This window comes from Leptidea sinapis, chromosome 46 (assembly GCF_905404315.1).
Source record: "Leptidea sinapis chromosome 46, ilLepSina1.1, whole genome shotgun sequence".
NCBI classification, from domain to species: Eukaryota; Metazoa; Arthropoda; class Insecta; order Lepidoptera; family Pieridae; genus Leptidea; species Leptidea sinapis.
In genome coordinates, this window is record NC_066310.1 from 7,272,358 (window position 1) to 7,292,415 (window position 20,058).

At 33.5% G+C, this 20,058-nt stretch overlaps 1 protein-coding gene across 1 annotated transcript in view; it reads right to left on the reverse strand.

Moving 5' to 3' along the window:
- The window catches only part of LOC126977860 (CDC42 small effector protein homolog), an 81,324-nt gene extending 65,325 nt beyond the window's left edge, over window positions 1-15,999 (reverse strand). The window contains exon 1 of the mRNA XM_050826498.1: window positions 15,838-15,999. The gene's annotated coding sequence lies outside the window, so the exon portion shown is untranslated. The remainder of the gene's footprint in view (window positions 1-15,837) is intronic.
- Window positions 16,000-20,058: the final 4,059 nt, after the last annotated feature.

Consider the following 20,058-nt stretch of genomic DNA (forward strand, 5'->3'; position numbering starts at 1 on the left):
GTGTGCGTGAATTGCTTGTATAAATGATCTAAGTAATCATTATGTTTCATTTATTTATATTTATCAAAATTTTAGATGCGTATCTGTCGAGTTTATAGCTCCGTGACAGTTTAACAAAACGTTATTTTCATATTTTAAATAAACATCAGCTTAATCACGGACTAGTATAAAAAGAAGGACTCAGCGGCGTGATATTAGCAAGTGAAGCACCTTTATGCTAGTGTGTGTGCGGTTACGGGGGATACTAGTTACACAATTCTCCCTTAATAATTATACATCCACAATTAGTTTTATGTAATGGTTTTTACACTATTCACAACGCACGACGGCATTTTTAAAATATTTTATTGAGACGCAAACTGATCTGTCACAGACGATGACAATTCTCATAATGGCCGCCTATTGGCCTGTAGTAGTGGGGCTATGTATTTACACGTTAATCGGCTTGTTTTGGTGCTACACTCTTATGCAAGTTACGGAGTCCTTATTTATAACTACTCCGTGAGTTTAACATTACATTAATTACAATTATTATAGTCTACAGTTCAACTTCACTCTTAATTCGAATATTGTATGGGTTATAAGTTAATTACAAATAAACATTTACTTAAAATCTGACCGGCATCCTATTTTTCCACTATAAAGAGGAGTTCTCTATGCTGATCTTACAGTGTCGTCACAGAGCACAAGCTGTTAGAAACGATGTCGATTGAGGGCAAGGTACAAGACAACATGAGTGTTAATGACTTTAAGATTACAGCGATAGAAAGTTCGAGAAAATCTAATGTTGACATCGTCATAAAACTTCTGCACCTACAACCCATCCCTATGCAACGTAAATTAAAGCTTATAAAAAAAAACACACTTTAATCGTTATTGAAAGTATACGATACTAGATTGTTGAACAAGGATCGAAAAGAATCAATTCTCATACGAGGATGAAGAAGTAGGTAACTATTTATGTAAAAAGTTAATCACAAAAAAAAATTAACGCACTTTTAAACAAATTATCTTGCCCCAAACTAGACAAAGCCTGTAGTATAGGTACAAGACAACGATATATTTAATACAATATACTTAAATAAAATTTGAAACAAAAACAAAATTTTATGAACGATGCGGGACTCGAACCCACGACCTTCGGCGTTCCGTGCCGGTGCTCTAACCAACTGAGCCAACCGTTCGAGTAGCGTATCGTTATACAATCTTGTTTGCTTTGTTCAACTCTCAGGTTGTGGCTTCATCTACATACAGGATCTACTTTCCAGCTGTTGATATCCTGCTCAACCCCAATATTTGCATATTAGCAAATTGACTTGAGATGTCGTTCTTGTAAATCTAAACATTATGTTATGTTTCTAAAGTGATAAACCTCACTTCTAGGATTAATACACAAATAAAATTTGAAAAACGGACTTGAACCCACGACCTCCGGTTTTCCGTGCCGGTGCTCTAACCAACTGAGCGAACCGTTCGTGTAGGGTATCGTCATAAAATCTTGTTTTCTTTGTTCAACTCTCAGGTTTTTTTTTTCAAATTTTATTTGTGTAGAAGTGAGGGTTATCACTTTAAAAACATAACATATTGTTTACAGTATTCTTACTTAAACATACTTAAATACATTTAAACATCCATATTCATCGTATAAATGATTGCACCTACCGGGATTCAAACCCGGGACCCCTTAGTAGTTAATTAACAATAAGTTTAACATTCATTTATCTTTCCGACGATGTTCTTTTTATATCATTCATATGTTTGATATAATTGTCATATACGCTCTTATGAAATAGAATTTATTTTATGGAATTTTTGATTTTTATGCTCTGGTACGTGGAATGAGCCGGTCTGGTAGCTATTTAAAATAAAATATAACCTGAAAATAATGTGATCGTTTTACTAGCTTCTAAGATTTGTTTCTCGAATATTCCGGTTACGGGAACTTAATATAAATATAATAAAAATTAATTACATTTAATGCCTGAAGTATTGAATGGAAACCGTTTATTCACGTTTGTACGACACAGTGAAGTTGCAAAATGTTATATTATATGTATTAATAGCTGACCCAGCAAACGTTGTATTGCCGATATTAAAATCGCGATACAAAAGTAACTGTTGATCGTAGATGGGTGAAAATTTGAAGTTGTATGTATTTTTTAATGCTGACTCATAATCAAACAAATAAAAAAAATGTCAAAAAATTATAAAAAAATATTGGCGTGGACCACCCTTAACATTTAGGGGGATGAAAAATAGATGTCCGATTCTCAGACCTATCCAATATGCACTCAAAATTTCATGAGAATCGGTCAAGCCGTTTCGAAGGAGTTGTAACTACAAACACCGCGACATGAGAATTTTAAATATTTGATGATATTATCTATACATTTCTTAATATATATAAATCCAGTGTTCTGTTGTTTGTTTCCAGTGAACTCCTAAACTAACGAACGTATTATATCCTATCGGATAGTTTTAATTTTGATTTGGGACCCATAATTATTTTTATTTCCAATATTTTTTTGTATGGACGTATTTTCTATGAGAGAATTTATTGACGCACGGTTTGACAGTTCTGCTGTGAAACAGTTTCATTATAACAACAGGGAGCATATTTTACGAAATAATTCTTGATGCTATGAAATATTATTCACAAATTCATAAAATACAGTATTTTATTTATTATGTACAGAACAACGTCTTGTCAGTCAGCTGACCCAGCAAACGTTGTATTGCTATATAAAGTAATAAAAAAAAATTGGGGTGTAAAAAGTAGATGCAACCGACCTACCAAATTTATTGTCCTAAAATTATTGTAAGTATTGATCCATTGCCATCTTGCAACCCTATAGCAAAGATATTTAAAAGTGTAGATAGGTTACGTAGACAACATTCGGTGTTTGAAAATGATACACTAACGCACACATGAATAATTTAACATTGCAATAGCACACTACATTACAATTACACGTCAAAGAAGGATAGTAAATGCAAGTATCGCAAGCGAAAAAGAGATAACTCTAATTTGCTAATTGCTTCGTATTTATATAGAGAAAATACAGTTAATTCATCAGATATGATTTTTACCGTACACCGTGATTTATGCCTACATTAAGATTCATTCATGAGTTGATGTAGTAAAAGCTATAAAGTTGTAAAACTGCATTGAAATTAGGTAGATAATGTATCATTGATTTTATAAAAAAATAATTTAATATTGATTATAATATATAGCCACATTGATGATATTAATTATTTATATATAAAATAATAAGAAAACATACAGACACCAAAAGAAAACCGAAAGGTATCTACAGTAAGGGTCCCATTTTTACAATTTTACTAACAACGGGTCCCAAAAAGATTTAAGATTACAATTATTATTTTTTGTATCTTATATTATTTATGAATGTCTTTTTGTTGAGGGTTTATTACAATAAGGTAATGGGAGAAGAATAAAATAATCCATTGATTCTTCTGCAGTTTTACATTATTTCCTAAAATATTCAACCTCGATCATCCCGCAACAGACAGCATCAATATTTTGTCATTTCTGTACGTTAATCTATGATCGGCTTGGCGGCAATCGGCGTTGTTAGTTGTTAGATAAATAATGAAATCAAATAAAATGTTAAAATTCATGATTTCTTAACTGTCGTATGTAATTCTATGATTATTTTTTACTTTCTTAATTAGTGCAACTTCCCATAACACAAGACGGCATTTTAATGTTGTACCTGTATCAAATTGTAAGCAATTCTGTCAACAACAAACGCGTGTGTACCGTTTACGTATCGAGAGAGCGACTACGACAAAAGGAACCAATTGACTCAATTTAGGCGATTGATTTTCAGCGCGCTAGTGACATATCTACCTCTTTTAATACTATAATATCATTGCCCTATAGCGGATTTGTGGATGGAACAGAATAATATAAAAATCGCGATACAAAAATAGGGGTGGACCCCTATTATACGATCGATCGTAGAGGGTTGAAAATTAAGGAGTTGTTTGTATTTATTAATGCTGTATCATAAAAAAATAAAAACTAAAAAATACGTCGTAAGAAATAAAAATTTAGGGGTGCACCCTTAACATTTAGGGGGATGAAAAATAGATAGTAGCCAATTATCAGACCAACTGAATATGCATATAAAATTCGGTAAAATCAGTTAAGCCGTTTCGGAGGAGTAAGGTAACCAACATTGTGACACGAGAATTTTATATATAAGATAATGATTATAAAACAGAAATTATTGAGTTTCTTGCCGATCCCTCTCAACACAAGCAGGTTAACAAAACAGTGATATTATGATAGTAAAATATTTGACTTTACCACAGTATATAATATGTTAACAGTATATCTCCATCACTCACCAACAAAGTAAAGAGAATTCGCATAATTAAACAAAGCAGAAAGTCTGCGTATCAAAACCTTTGTTAGCATGTGAGTCAACGTTTAAAAGTATATCTTTAGACAACGTCTGAGTAACTAGCGTTCAACGAACTTGCAAAAAACCGCCTACGTTAATAGATATACCCGACTAACACGCGAATAACTGTTGTAAATGTTTTGTGGCGAGTGAGAATCAAAATTGTATTGTAGCTGTTAGGTTGAAGGATTCCGTATGTGGTATAACTTATAACAATAATATAATATTGGCAAAGCATAGTAGATTGTTAAACGAGTTTCGAAAGAATCATTTCCCGAGGTATTTACACGGCTATAGTCCGAGTAGGAATTGATTCTTTTACCCGTGTTAAACACTGTATTTTTCATTTCTAATATGAGGAAAATAGAACTAGTTGTTTATCTATTTATTCATAATATATAATAATATTAGTTGTATCTATTTAAAACTAATTGTCAAATAAGGACAATTCGTGAAATTAAAAGTTACATTTTTGTTCGGAATGTTTATGCACTTTGATTTATTATGAACATTTTGGCTGTTCTGGATATCTGTAAAAGAGGGAGACTCTGGTATTTCATCAAACGATGGATTCCATGGCGGATACTCCGTCAATTAATTTAATTCCGTCACTGATACAGCAGTATTTATGTCGACTTTTTAAATTTTAAATATGAACTTTAAATTTTAAGGAACTCACCGCGTAATTGTTGCGCCTTATTCCACTCAAAGAAGTTTGCGCTAAGTTCACACTGGCTGTTCAGAAAGTCACATGGCATTTCTTTTAATTAGTTTTTTTTACATAAAGCTCTTCATAGCTGACAGCAGTTCTATTTTTAAAGTTCATTCCGGCCCTTAGGTGGGAAGTAATTTGCATGAGTTTTTCCCTCTCTATGGAGAGAAGCAGCATTTTCTACCCAATAATCAGATCAAAACAACATTACTTTCCAAGTATGAGAAATGAAAAATTATTTTACTATAAACTAAGTATAGTATGCAGGACAGGTACTATGGGTGCCAATCACTGACCTCTACGATATACCACTGGACTGGCGGCTATCATAGTGCTTTTTTTGCCTGTTCGATATTCGCCATTTTGGCGCTGTATAGCGAGAGTCTGCGGTACTAAAACTAGTAATGACAACTCAGCAAACATCAATAGATGGTAAGAAACTATTTACAAAAAAAGTGTACTTTATTCCGTCAATTCTTGAAGTATAAATAACATGGAAAACGAAGTTAATTCAAAATGCAAAAATACTTCACAGTATTGTACGTTCCTTCGCAGCCATTTGTATTATACGTCAAAATTAGTTCTCTGGATGCTCACGAGTGGCGCTTCAAAAAGGCACAAAAAAAATACTGTCAAACATATGGAACAGCCTATTCAGTGGTATTTATACAGGTCAGTGGTGTCAATATTTGGGCTATGATTGGCTACGAATGATTACACAGTACAACATTTTTAATTTTCTTATTAGTCGCATTGGTTTTTATAACCGAATAATAAATACAAGGGCTTTGTAGGCTTTGGTGATTTTAGCATATGTGTTTATTGAATAGTAACTTGGTATTGTGGATAACGCATCAACTATTCAACTCTGCTTGCTTTATGTATATGCTTATCAAACTTAATTTAAATATCTTTACAAAGCCCGTATGCTAATAATATGTAACACGTTTTTTAATGTTCCAAATTTAAATATCTTAAATCCTAGAGAACTTCTACTGTTATCGAACTGGTGTCGATATTGTCGAAATTTTTGAACTAGCCATCATAAGTATAACACAAAATCAAAATAAAGCGTTTTATATACTACTACTATAAAGCGTATTATATGTACACCTGATGTCCCCAAGTCGTAAGAGATCATTTATAATCAAATACAGAAGAATTAAAAAGTAAATACGATAACCTTATGATGTATATGAAGAATAGAGAACAACAAAACTAAAAAAAGTTTAGGCCCTTAATAGGCCTTCAAAAGTGATAGTTATTAATATTTTAGTACACATTGGTGTGCTTTTCAATCCTTTCTTTTTACTGCCATGCATCAGATGTGAAATATACTGTATTCACCTGGAATTAAGTTTATCTTCGTCTAGGGCGGCTTGAATCTCTCACTCCACTGAGGACTCTACATAACTCCTTCCCTGCATTCAGGACTTAATGTAACTCCCTCGCTCCACGTAATACTCCACAAAACTAGCCAACAAAATAAAAATCTCCATAAGCTCTAGAATGTTTTTTATAAAGGAGACAGTTTATTTTTTGTTTCGTGATTAGGCCCACCTCGAAATGTGGTGTATAGTATTAAAACATATACTGATTTATTCCTTATAATAATAATAATTCTTTATTTGCATAATGTGTGTATACAAGTTAGCAAAATAATTCTATACGAATCAACACATTAGCCAAAAAGGGCATGCAAATTACATTACCTCCATGTCATTATATAATAATAAAATTCTAAGATTACAGCACATAATATTTCATTGTTACATTACATTAGCATCTACACAAAATATACATGTCATATCCATATTATGTAGTCAAAGTTAAACACAAGATTATAAAAAAAAAAAGAAAATCACAAATTTAAAAAGTCTTATAATCTCTAGATTACGGAAGCCAGCCGGCCATAATTAAGTAGGGGTAGTACTATCTGATATCAAAATAAACAGAGCCTGTAGGAAGAGTAAGGATACAGCTAATAAAAGATGGTTTACAATGATGCACAGAACAAAAATGTTCATAACACAAGTATATTAATAGTCCCAGGCATGTGTACACCCCAATACTTCAGTTTAGCAGTCAGGGCACTAACCATAACCACTAAACCAGAAAGATTGCCAACAGTACTTAACATCCATCATTATAATTTCAAAGTCATGTCTTAATCAAATTCAAATATTTTTATTCAAAATAGGATTTAAAATCACTTATTGAACGTCAAAATCTACCACCCATTCAAAAGAGACTGCCTCAGACCTGAGAAGAATGAGCGCAAGAAACTCAGCGGGCTTTTTTTTAATATAAAATATGGATTACAATGTAATATCGTACAATAATTAAAGAGCCTGAGGGTGTTCGCTTTATTCCCAGTCCGTGGTGTCATTAAGAAAATCGTTTATGGTATAATAACCTTTCCCACACAACCGTTTTTTAACAATTCTTTTAAATTTCGTAACACATTTGTTTTGTACATTTTCTGGGATCATATTGTAGAAGCATATACATCGCCCAACAAAAGACTTACTAACTCGACCCAACCGAGTAGTAGGCACAACAAGTTTATGTTTGTTCCTCGTGTTAACATTATGAATGTCACAGTTTCTAGAAAATTCCTCAATGTGCTTATGAACATACAAAAAATTATCAAAAATGTATTGAGAAGCAACAGTCAAAATGTTTATTTCTTAAATTTTTTCTCTTAATAATTCTTTAGGATCTAGGTTATAAATCGCGCGAATAGCCCTCTTGTGCAGCACAAATATAGTATTAATATCGGCCGCACTGCCCCATAACAATATACCATAGGACATAATACTATGAAAATAACTAAAGTATACTAATCTCGCCGTATCTATGTCAGTTAACCGTCTAATTTTCTTAACCACATATGCTGCAGGACTAAGCCTATTCGCCAATCCTTCAATATGGGGGCCCCACTGCAATTTGGAATCAAGAGTAATGCCAAGAAATATAGCAGATTCCACTGGTTTACCACCTCTCCATTTAATAAAATATTCGCATCTACATTTTTGACATTTGGCGCGGTGAATTTAATATATTTGGTTTTATGATTATTTAACAATAAGTTATTGGCGCTAAACCAGTACACGATGTCAGATAGAGCATTGTTTACTTCGTCATACAAAACTTGGCTTCGTTTCACTTTGAATATAAATGAAGTGTCATCCGCAAACAATACCACCTTGTGTTTTTTTCTACAAGGTTAGGTAGATCATTTATATAAATTAGGAAGAGGAAGGGTCCTAGAATAGACCCTTGTGGTACCCCCATACCGAGAGGAGTCCCAGGAGATCTCCTGCCATTCACCTCGACCCTCTGAATCCTATTATTTAAATATGAGATCAGAAGATCGAGTGCAGATCCTCTTATACCACAGTGGCATAGCTTCCTGACCAGCGTTGAATGTTGAACACAATCAAAAGCCATAGATAAATCACAGAAGATACCAAGTGCATTCTGTGATTCCTCCCAGGTCTCAAAAATATTCCTGATGAGTTCAACACTTGCATTCGTAGTCGAGCGTCCCCTAGTAAAGCCAAATTGTTTTATATGAAGTAACTTATAAGTGTTAAAGTGAGTAAGCATTTAGCTTAAAATTATTTTTTCAAAAATTTTACTAAGGGTCGGCAGCACCGAAACAGGGCGATAGTTATTCGGGTCAGAAGTGAGTCCCGATTTAAATATTGGTGTAATTTTACTATACTTCAGAAGATCAAATAAGTATTTCATATAAATACTATTGAGGTAAGGTTTTGTACACTATTTATGATAGAAAGAAAAAACACATTGTTTATATACCTAGTATAAATATTTATTAGTCATGATTTTCAAAATCATCTTTTATTATTAGAATCTCATCCAGAAACGATGCAGGTGGCTCAATCTCATCTTGATGCCGTGCCCTAAATACCACACAACAGACATTTCATGTCCACTGCAACCAACAGAATGTCTACCCACCAAACTATTGCAACAGTATCCGGCAAGAGCAGCTCTAGTATGAGAAATCGATGGGTCAAACAGTAGATAAGTTTTTCTACTTGTGTGCCTTGATTGTATTCTACCCCGTAGAAGATATTTATTTTGACCAAACTCATGGATAGGTTGCAACAATTCTTCAATTTTGTATTCTCCGGAGGCCCAGTTCAAGTCTCGAGATACTCAGACACTAATTAATGTTTTCGCACATTACGATTAAATCTTACTGCACAATTTACCCAACGACTCTCTGGAGTATAACATGCTGTAGATGCGATATTAAAATCTATAAAACATAACCAAATAATTACAATAATGCAAAATTAGCGCAACTCGAAAGAAACGGAAAATACATAATTCTGTTTCAAAAATCAAAATGACAGATGCACAGTTCACAGATATTATAGACTTTGTCTATGGTACTTTATTCCATTGCACGGTAATATTAAACTATGTACTTTTTTTTTATATATGAGAGGGAGCAAACGGGCAAGAGGCTCACGGGATGGGGAGAGGTGAGGCAACCGCCTATGGACATCCGCAACAACAGGTGTGTCAAGAAATGCGTCGGCGCCTTTAAGGTGGTTCATGGATCCAATAGATATTTGTTACTTTTCAAAAGCCGATAATCACCAGTACCACCACGTTTTGCAGTAATATTTTTATTTTCTCACATCAATGTTACAATTGTTTCATTATACGCATTGTTTTGCCATGGTGACCAGAACTGGATACAGGAAATGTATCAAGTGTTTGCCTTTTTATTATAATTTCATAATCCCGGTTAGATTTTTTTTTATTTACTAGCATAATACGATTAATAAACATCACCATATCCAGTGGGCCCAAAAAAAACTGTCTCTTTTAGAACACTTCTTATGGGATAGGGATACTGGGAGAACTGGTCACCTAAGCCTGAAGGTAAGACAGCACAAATGGCCACGCTCTGTTCCAATACCAATGAAAGTGCAATACAGTTTGAACAATACGGTAGGTAGCTTAAATGTTAGCACAGATACATGATCTGTGCTAACATTTTAGCTCAGTTGTGCCAAATTACTTCAAATTACTAGTGATTGATGTTTTGAAATGTGATCTTTTGAAAATCTTAATTATTGAAACAGTTAGTACAGAGGCTATTTTAGAAAACGTCTAAGCAATAAGTTACAAAGCATAGTTTTACAATGACGAATGCATTGCACATTTTCCTCTTCCTCCATTTATTATTATTTATGGAAATGTAATGTATTGTCTAACTTCCAGTAGGTATTGTGTTACGAGCTACTGCTATATTTAAATAAATAACTGTTCCTAACGTTTTCCTTAAGTATCAAAAGAAGCCTTTTATTTATTTTATTGACCATTTTAGTGCGTATGATATAATTTTATAAATACTTAAACTACATATACTATACTGGTTTAAACTTATATGAATCTGTGTCTGCAATGTAATAACTTAAAATATATAAATCCAGTGTCCTGATGTTTGTTTCCAGTGAACTCCTAAACTAAAGAACGGATTTCAATGGGGATTACTTCATTGAGTGTACTTTAGTCCAACTTATCATTACATTTACCAAATTATCATTTTTATTTCCAATATTTGTTTTGTATGGACTTATTTTCTATGAGAGAATTTATCACAGAACAGTTTAAAGAGATTACCTATTCTCTGGAATTTATTGACACACGGTTTGAAAGTTCTGCAATGAAACAGTTTCATTATGACAACAGGGAGCAACGTTTACAAAATAATTCTCGATGTAATGAAATATTATTAACAAATTCATAAAAAAATAGTATTTTATTAATTATCTACAGAACAACTTCTGTCGGGTCAGCTAGTTTTATTATAATTAACTTGTTTAATGTATATTGTACAAAGATTATCCTGTATATTTTGTGATATTTAAAAGATAAGCTGGGAGTTTCTTGTCGGTTCTTCTCCCCATGTCAAAGCTCCTTTACGAACCTTGTAATCTGATCAAAAATTTGACTGCATTTAGATGAGGGAACAATATTATTTTAAAGATAGCATATCTTTTATTTCTTTCATGGTTTTTATTTTTGATAAATTATTTATTTCTTATGGAAGAGGACAAACGACCGTGCAGGTCTTTAATGGATCACCGCCGCCCACATACCCTTGCAACACGAGAGAAACTACGCCTTTTAAGAAGGTGTACACGCTTCTTTTAAGGATATCCATTTCGTGTCTTCCTGGAAACACCACGCAGTTAAGCTCATTTCATAGTTTGGTTGTATGTGGCTGGAAGTTCCTTAAAAACCGCACTGAGGAGGAACGGCACACATCCAGACGTTGAAGTTTGTCATGCGAAGTTTAGATTGGGTTTCAGGAATCCGGTCATACAGAACTTTGGAACACTGCTCGTGATGAATGCGGTAGAAGACACACAATGAACAGTCTCTACGCAACGCCAAGAGATCCAGCCGTTCACAGAGCACTGGATCACTGACGATTGGAGCAGCTAAATAAAAAAAAGGCTAAATTTTATGCTGATCACCAAAGTAAAGCTAGGTTGGGTCACTAATTCCAAATACAATAAATACAGCAATACAAACAATATGTTTTTTTAAAGTGATAACCCTCACTTCTAGGATTGATACACAAATAAAATTTGAAAAACAAAATTTTATGAACGATGCGGGATCGAACCCCCGACCTCCGGCGTTCCGTGCCGGTGCTCTAACCAACTGAGCTAACCGTTAGAGTACCGCCTCGTTACAAAATTCTGTTTGCTTTGTTCAACTCTCAGGTTGTGGCTTCACAGCAATACAAGTTAACCATGTCTCGGGGAGTACTGCCGCGAAATAGTTGTGCACTTTTAGAGTTTTTACTGCGTCCCAGTTGGGTGTGGTGACCGGTATAATACCATAGACAAACGGCAGAAGGACATCGGAATTTGTTTGTTTTTGTTACGTAACAACATCATATTATGTCACTTATTAGATAAGTAATATTAAAATCGTGTTCGCAGAATACTGCTATACATTTGTGTTACCTAAATGCAGATATTAGTCATATTGTTATTCAAACGACTGCAAGACAATACGCGACGTGTCGCAATGGATTCGCGTTTTGCTGCTTATGCGAGAAAAGTGGAACGGTGACATACATGTGGTCTTATTGGCGAAGATACAATAGAACGTATTTTATTGTAACGTATATTATTTGAGAAATTGTTTCTTTAGATTACACGCATCATGTCGCGAAGTGGTTAAGGTTGTACTTTACTCTCGACGTGTCAATGTCAAGCAATTTTAATACATATTTGCATCCATATAAATCAACTGGCAGATGTGAATTTTAGCTTGCCTAATGGACTTCGTAAGAAAATGGATTAACTTAAAACAGTGAACGGGATGAAAGAAAGATAGAGACATGTCGGACAACGAACACAAAAACCAAGGATCATTTAAATTCTATGACAGCTGTGAAACCGTCGAAAAAAATTTAGAACTAACCTCTATTGTAGCTTGTCTCGCACACTAGACTAATATCTCTGGCCTGTTTTCATCGGTTGTCTAACAACAAGAGACGTATCTAGACGTATAAATTATCTAAGATAAAAACATGTTTTTCTAGAGTTGAGATCAGTTTGAATAGGTTTCTGCTGAAAATATCCGTGTAGAAACCAAATCCGATTTTGAGGCAGATGAAATATGTAATTAAATACAATAATTTCTCGTGTAACAGTATAAAGGCTTGGGTAAAACTCAATTGGTGGAAAACTCAATTTCTCAGAAATGAGACATAGCTGTATTGTTTTTCGCCCAATAAATCATCTTTATTTGAATAACTATTTTAGCCCGGTTATGCTGCGCTATTTTATATAGTTTTCGAGTTTTGTTTTTTAATGTCAAATCCTGACAAATAAGATATTTTTCGTCATACAGACATTAATTATTGAAATAAGTATGTCTTAAGAAAGTGAAGAGCATGCCTTGTATGTACAGAAACAGTAACTGTGTTCTATTGGTATTTAATAAATTACCACGATATAATATCTTCTCTTAGAGTTACGGTAGCGGAAAGGCTAATACCGTTGCCTTTCACCCGGGAGGCGACGGTTCTATTTACACAACGAACCGATGTGTTTTTCGGTTTTCCGAATTCATGTGTACCATCGACAAAATTGAATCATGACCCACTTGCTTATAATTCTTTTAAAATCATAGAAACAGGTTTATATTTGCACGAAAAAGATTATATGACAATAATTGGTGGACTGTCACTTGTTGTTTTACGGCGGTTTTCAATAACGTATCTCTAGTTACGGATTCATTGCTGTCACCGTTTAATGACTATATCTTATCTATCCATAGTTATGTCCAATATAGTTATAGTCGTTATTTTATGTCGATAGGTTATTGAAATGTAAGTAAGCGTAAAAGGATAGTTTTGTCTACCTCTAGTAAGTTAAAATAAGGATAGATAGGTTATTGAAAACGGCCGTTATAAAATGATGACAGTTACTTAGGAAATGTATGTTCAAGCGAATTTCGACCTCCCTGCTTATTATGACTGTAGGAAAATGACTTTAAGGTGGGTCACGATTCAATTTTGTCGATAAAACGTTTATTCAAAGCTCTTACGGTGAAGGAAGATATCGTGAAGTAAACCTTCACAGATCTTGGAAGAAATTCAAAGATTGTGTGTAAAATTTATCGTTTACAAGGGATAGGACCCGGGCTGCTTCCTTTCAAAATAGGCCGTGAAAGTTTTTTATTATTTTATTTATTTTTATTTTATTTTATTCGGGAAACGAACAGTACAAATTAATCCACTTAAAAAATAAAACTTAAAATATAAATCACTGACCAATAAAAGTTTCCACAATTAAATAGTACATAGAAAAATGCGAGCAAATTAATTACAATTCAAAAGTACCTATTTGTAATGAAAATAATAAATATTAATTAAATATATTGAATTGAAAATAAAAAAATATATATAGAAAATTATAGATGATTTTAGTTATAATATTAATAATAATAGCATACTTTTTTAAGTTAATAAAGAGATGCAATATTATATAATACTAATGAGAATTAATTAAAACTAAGACATTTTCTTAATTTGTTCAATCAACTTCTGTATCGACCCTGAAAAGTAATCAATTGAACAGAATTCTTTGTTGTATACTAAACAAAACCGAAGTTTGCCTTACCTTCAGGATAAAATCATCTTACGTAATCTGATAGAAAATTTTCGGTTTTATTTCAAAATTCCAAGCAATTGTATAACATATTGCGGTGCATTATATGAAGTTAGTTAATTAAACAACGAATGCAACCATAGATAATTTATACGTCTAGATAGAGTCCCTTGCTGTTAGACAACCGATAAAAACAAGCCAGGAATATTAGTTTAGTATGCTTGACAAGCAACGTCTTACACTCGCGATTTGAATGACACTGTGTTAGTGTGCGTGAATTGCTAAGAATAAAGGTTAGTTCTAAACTTAATTTTTTTCGACGTTTTCACAGCTGACATAGTCTATCTAGCCATATGATAGGCCGTGAAAGTTTATTTTACCTTCAGGATGATATTATCTTACGTAATCTAATAGAATATTTTAAATTTTATTTCAATATACCAAAGAGTTACAATATATTATATTGCTATTTTCGGTGCATTATAATATAAAGTGAGTTAATCAACGAATGCAATATTAAACAGTAAATGGCCATTGGAACCTATCAATAATACGAATTTAATGTATCCCCTCAGAATACAGAGTTTATTCTGTATTCTGAGTGTATCCCAAAGCTGTTAGCTATAAACAACAATAATAGCACCACGGAACTGATCTCATGCTGATGAAGCTGGATGGCAAACATCGGATCTCTTATAAAAGCATGTATCATGGCGGTGTTAGGGTTTGCCGTAATTATTCGGTTTATATTTCACACTTTCAAGATACAAGTGTTGTATATAAAATTAAACTGAAAAATAAGTATTTTTACAACATACCAATTTTCACGTTAGATACTTTAACAATTAGATATTGCAAAATGAAGCAAATCAAAGCAACAGAAAATCTATACAAACTCAGATTAGAATCTGGTTTCAAAACAATAAAAATATTCTAACTAATTAAGTTAGTATCGCTATTCTATGAGTGTGCTAAGCTTTTTTATACCTAAAATTATTAGTTCATAAACTTATTAACTAAATTATAACATAATTACCGCTTATTGCTTGAATATTCAACATTACTTGACGATTGTGTTTTGAATACTCGAGATACGAATAAAACAAACAACGATGTACTATAAATATTTATAAACCTAGAAACCGATAGTTAGTTAAACAATTCTAAATACGCCCATACAATAAAACTATTTTTAACATAACTGAAATACAGTATTAACTCGTAAATCTACTTGAAGTTTTCGTCTTGTCGCGTCGAGATTATTTTTGTAAGTTGTGGACCATGCAAAGTTGAGAAAGTTATAACCCAAAAGTAAATTAAAAACTTCGCATATTTACTGTGAAATTAATTTCCTCCACATCCGTTCCCATGAAGAAATTACAATATTACATGTATGTACATACAAACAAGTTTAAAAGAGTAACGGAACGCAAGTTTTATAATCATATTTTAACTTTCTATAACTAATCCTCAAATGTTATCAATTAAAATTAATACTACTTACATGAAGCCCGGCGTAAAGCCACGAATAGATCATTCACACACCACTTAAAGAGTTTTAAATTATATCAACGTTTACTATTCACTTTAGATAAGCACGCGCTATCACTGTGCGGTATTTTAACTGACTGATGACGTGAATACAAACGAACTGTGGAGTCGGCGACTCGATCGTGTATAAACAAAGGTTATAAAGTAACATCCTGTTATGGAAGTTTCTGATTTGTCACTTTATAAATAAGAGCCAGATTTCACTGTTTAACTTACGTGAGTTTGCTTTTTGTTTATGCCAGGGCCGTCATTTCTTTTGAGTCGAGATAAGGCAAAGGACACGCTGAATCATCAATAAATACAACTTAGGTATAACTTGATATTAACTTAAGCAGATTCGTTTTTATTAATTATTGCCTTGCATTATTATTAAGATGAATAAGTATAATAATTATTAGAAGTAAGTTATGGTATTAATTTCCGTCCAAGGAATACAGAATCTTGGTGAAATTTTGCTCGTTACATATAAGTACATATATAAATGTATAGGATTATTTCCTTTAACTACAAAATGCGAAAGGAAATATAAAAAAATGGGATGTTTATTTATAAGTAGGCGATCGGTCCCGGTAAGAGTTAAACTCATTTAAAAGCGTTATTGCATGTCCTGCGGTTTTCCTCATTTGTAATGGATTTTGCATGTGGTACAGAAATAGCTTCTTTTATACGTGACCCGAATAATTGTTCCGTTTTTCATGCCCTGTTTGCTTCTTGTGGATACTGCCGATGAATGCTAAATATATCTTTACTAGAAATTAGAAAGACGGTTATCATCAGTTATACATATATAAAAAAAGCTTGTGTTTTAAAATACAACTGCACATAGACATCATAACGGAGATAAAATAAGCGATAAGTAATCTTACGAAAATAAGTCCTTTTGGTATTATTGAAATATTTCTAACCGCGCGAAATAGCCGCTTGAAGACATAAACAAAACATCCCGCGCCACTCAGAGGCCCGATCACAATAATGAGTGACGTCCATAGATAATACACTATATACTAGAGATAGATGTGCAACTCATGTTTTTATTTTGTAAAATCAGTGTACCCAGGCCAAGAGATGGCGCTGCGTTATTTTTACGCTCTTAGCGTACCGTCGCTAGATGGCGCTAATTATGTTTATAGTTTTTACTTTATACTATTGTTTTAGACCGAATTGAATGCATATAGATGTTTGTTTTCTGTGAGTGGAAATTTTATTCGTTTATTTAATTCAGCAGTCACCTTAAAATAAGGAGAGCAATTCAATGATTACAACACGATAGTCAAGTCTTTAATAAGTAAGTTAAGTGAGTTTTTTGCTATCACTAGCTCCATCTATCCATCTATCATGTTTGTTAAATTGTCGCCATCGTTGTGAAGTTGCAGCGTACCTAATAGAACAGGTGGCAGCACTTTCAATGCAAATTTTTTTCATGTGCCAATGTAGGGAACTTGCACCCCCCTGGTGACGTCACGGTACCGGTAAGCTCGATCTAAGTAGATCAAGGGACGCTGTGGTCAAGGCTGGCCTCAATGACTCAGGTGGCTAGTCCAATCTCATCTTACACTCAGACAATTTGACCTTAAAAAATTTAACCCACAAGATGCTGAAGTTTGCCGTTTCCAAGAAGACTCCCGCAATGCCTTGCTATATATCGAAATTCTAGGCCTCCACATCTCGAGTTAATCTGTCATCTGAAAGGCAAAGTCACATTGGCTGAACTGAAAGAAACTGGGGCCATTACTAGAACTAGACAATACTACAAGGTGGCCCAGATTCTAGAGCTCTAAAAGCGCAGGTCTGGCCACATAATTAAGGAGTATTATAGAGTATTGCTCTTATATCTGGTCTGGCTGGGTGCAGCCCTCTTGGGAAACGCGAAGCTGCTCGAGTTTTTGCCGATCCAGTGCTTTGTGAACGACTCGCTCGCTTACCGTCGCGTAGAGAAGAAGTCTTTTTATTTTGTGTTTCCTGCTGTATCACGGGGAGTTTTTCATAGAGCTGTTCGACCTGATTCCTGCCACCTTAAGCAACCTTCCCACCCAACGATATATCTACCACAAACGTGGATATTATCCTCACCATCTGGATATGTGGCGTACCATGTGTTACGTTCGTACAACCAAACTGTGGAATGAGCTTCTTTGTGCGGTCTTTCCAGGACAATACGATATGGGTACATCAGTTTGTTTGAGCTCCTCTTCCAATCAAAATCTATCGGCTATCTATCTCTCTCACTGCTCTATCTGCTTTAAATACGATTTATATCAGTTGAACTCATTGCTCGTTCCAAAACTTAATATCTTAAAAAAGTATGAGCTACAAAGTTACTTACAAGTAAATAAATCCAGGTGGTTAAGTTTGTATGTCACAAAGACCCACTTTTCTACACGAACAGACACTGTATCACATAAAACTACTCATCTGTACGAGTAGTGTGACCATGACTTAGGCATATTACAGGACTAATATTTTTTTAATAGTGTTACTGTATGCCTCATTGATTCAAAATCTACGGCTATATTTTAAGACATGTTTATTAATTTATTTAGTACTTTTTTCCCTTCAAGAACAGGAGTTGGGTGAACGTAACATCTCAACTGGTAAGAACAGAAAATGAGTTTTGTAGCAACGCGTTAAAAAGGCATAAAAGGCTTTTATTTTCTCGAAATTGATTCTATTACAATATTTTTTGATGCCTTTTCTAATATACTAGATACTACTACGCTTTGGAAATAAATAGCGCACTGAGAAAGATAAAGCGGCGCATGAAACTCTCCCAGTATTCCTTTTTTGCGCTCTATTTAATAAAATATACAATATTATACTATCATTGCTATAAAATAATCATAATCTAGTCCCAAGTTGTCCGATCACTTAGATATTCAGCTGTGGAGTAGTAGGATTTACGACTAGTTAAGTGGAAGACGTAGAATCAAGTGACGTATCTAACACAGGGCAGCCGTTCACATGACACAACCCTCCAAAACGAAGAGTGTGATTAAAACGATAACTTTAGTTATATACTACATTACACTTATTTAGAGATCAAGTCAAAGTTTTAACAGACGCTTTAGTAGTACGGTGGCATACACACTATTTAGTTGGTGACAATGACTGATTGTCGTTTTGCTTTTCTTCAATAGCTAATTGTTTCAGTTTACCATTTTCTAAACTAACATAAATAATAATATTGGCAACCTCTATACTATACTTTCTATTGATGACAAACTATTTCATATCTAAATAATGTTTTGACTTAAAGTAATATTCCTCACTTCAGGGATTAATCCCTGATATAATTATGATACAATTAATTATATAAATTAAATTTATAAGCAAATTTTCATAAGTCCATAAATTTTGGACACAAATTTGATTTGAATAAACTTTTTCATATTATTTATTATAATTTAAGTTTCAACAACTTTTATTGTTACCCTACCCTTGGTTTGGGAGGTCCCGAGTCTCATGTGCACTTATTATAATATAAAGGCAACGATGTATGTTGTGCGTTATTTAATATCTTTTTTTTAGATATTTTTGACCTGATTCATACGGCTTTTATATATGAAAATAAGGGACGAGACGAGCAGGACGTTCAGCTGATGGCAATCGATACGCCTTGCCCATTACAATGCAGTGCCATTCAGGATTCTTGAAAAACCCCAAAAATTCTGAGCGAACCAACAACTGCGCTCGTCACCTTGAGACATAAGTTGTTAAGTCTCATTTGCCCAGTAATTACACTAGCTATGGCGCCCTTCAGACCGGAACACAGTGATGCTGACACACGCGGAAATAGGCGCCGCTTTGGTATCCATATTTTAGCCGGCATCCTGTGCAAAGGAGCCTCCCACTGGTAAAGTGGTATACGGCTGATTTCTACATTACAAGTTACAGTTGCAAGTGCCAACCTTATTATTTGAATAGGGAGATTAATGAAGCAATTATGTGAAACGACCTACCAATTCCAAAACATATAGGTCTGTAACTCAAATTCAAATTCAAATATTTATATAAACATATATATATGTATATATATATAAACAAATATATATATATATATATATATATATATATATATGTATATATATATAAACAAACTCGGCGGGCTTTTTTTTACATCAAAAATATGTTTACAAAATAATATTGTACAATTAAACTTATTATTTGATAGCAAGAG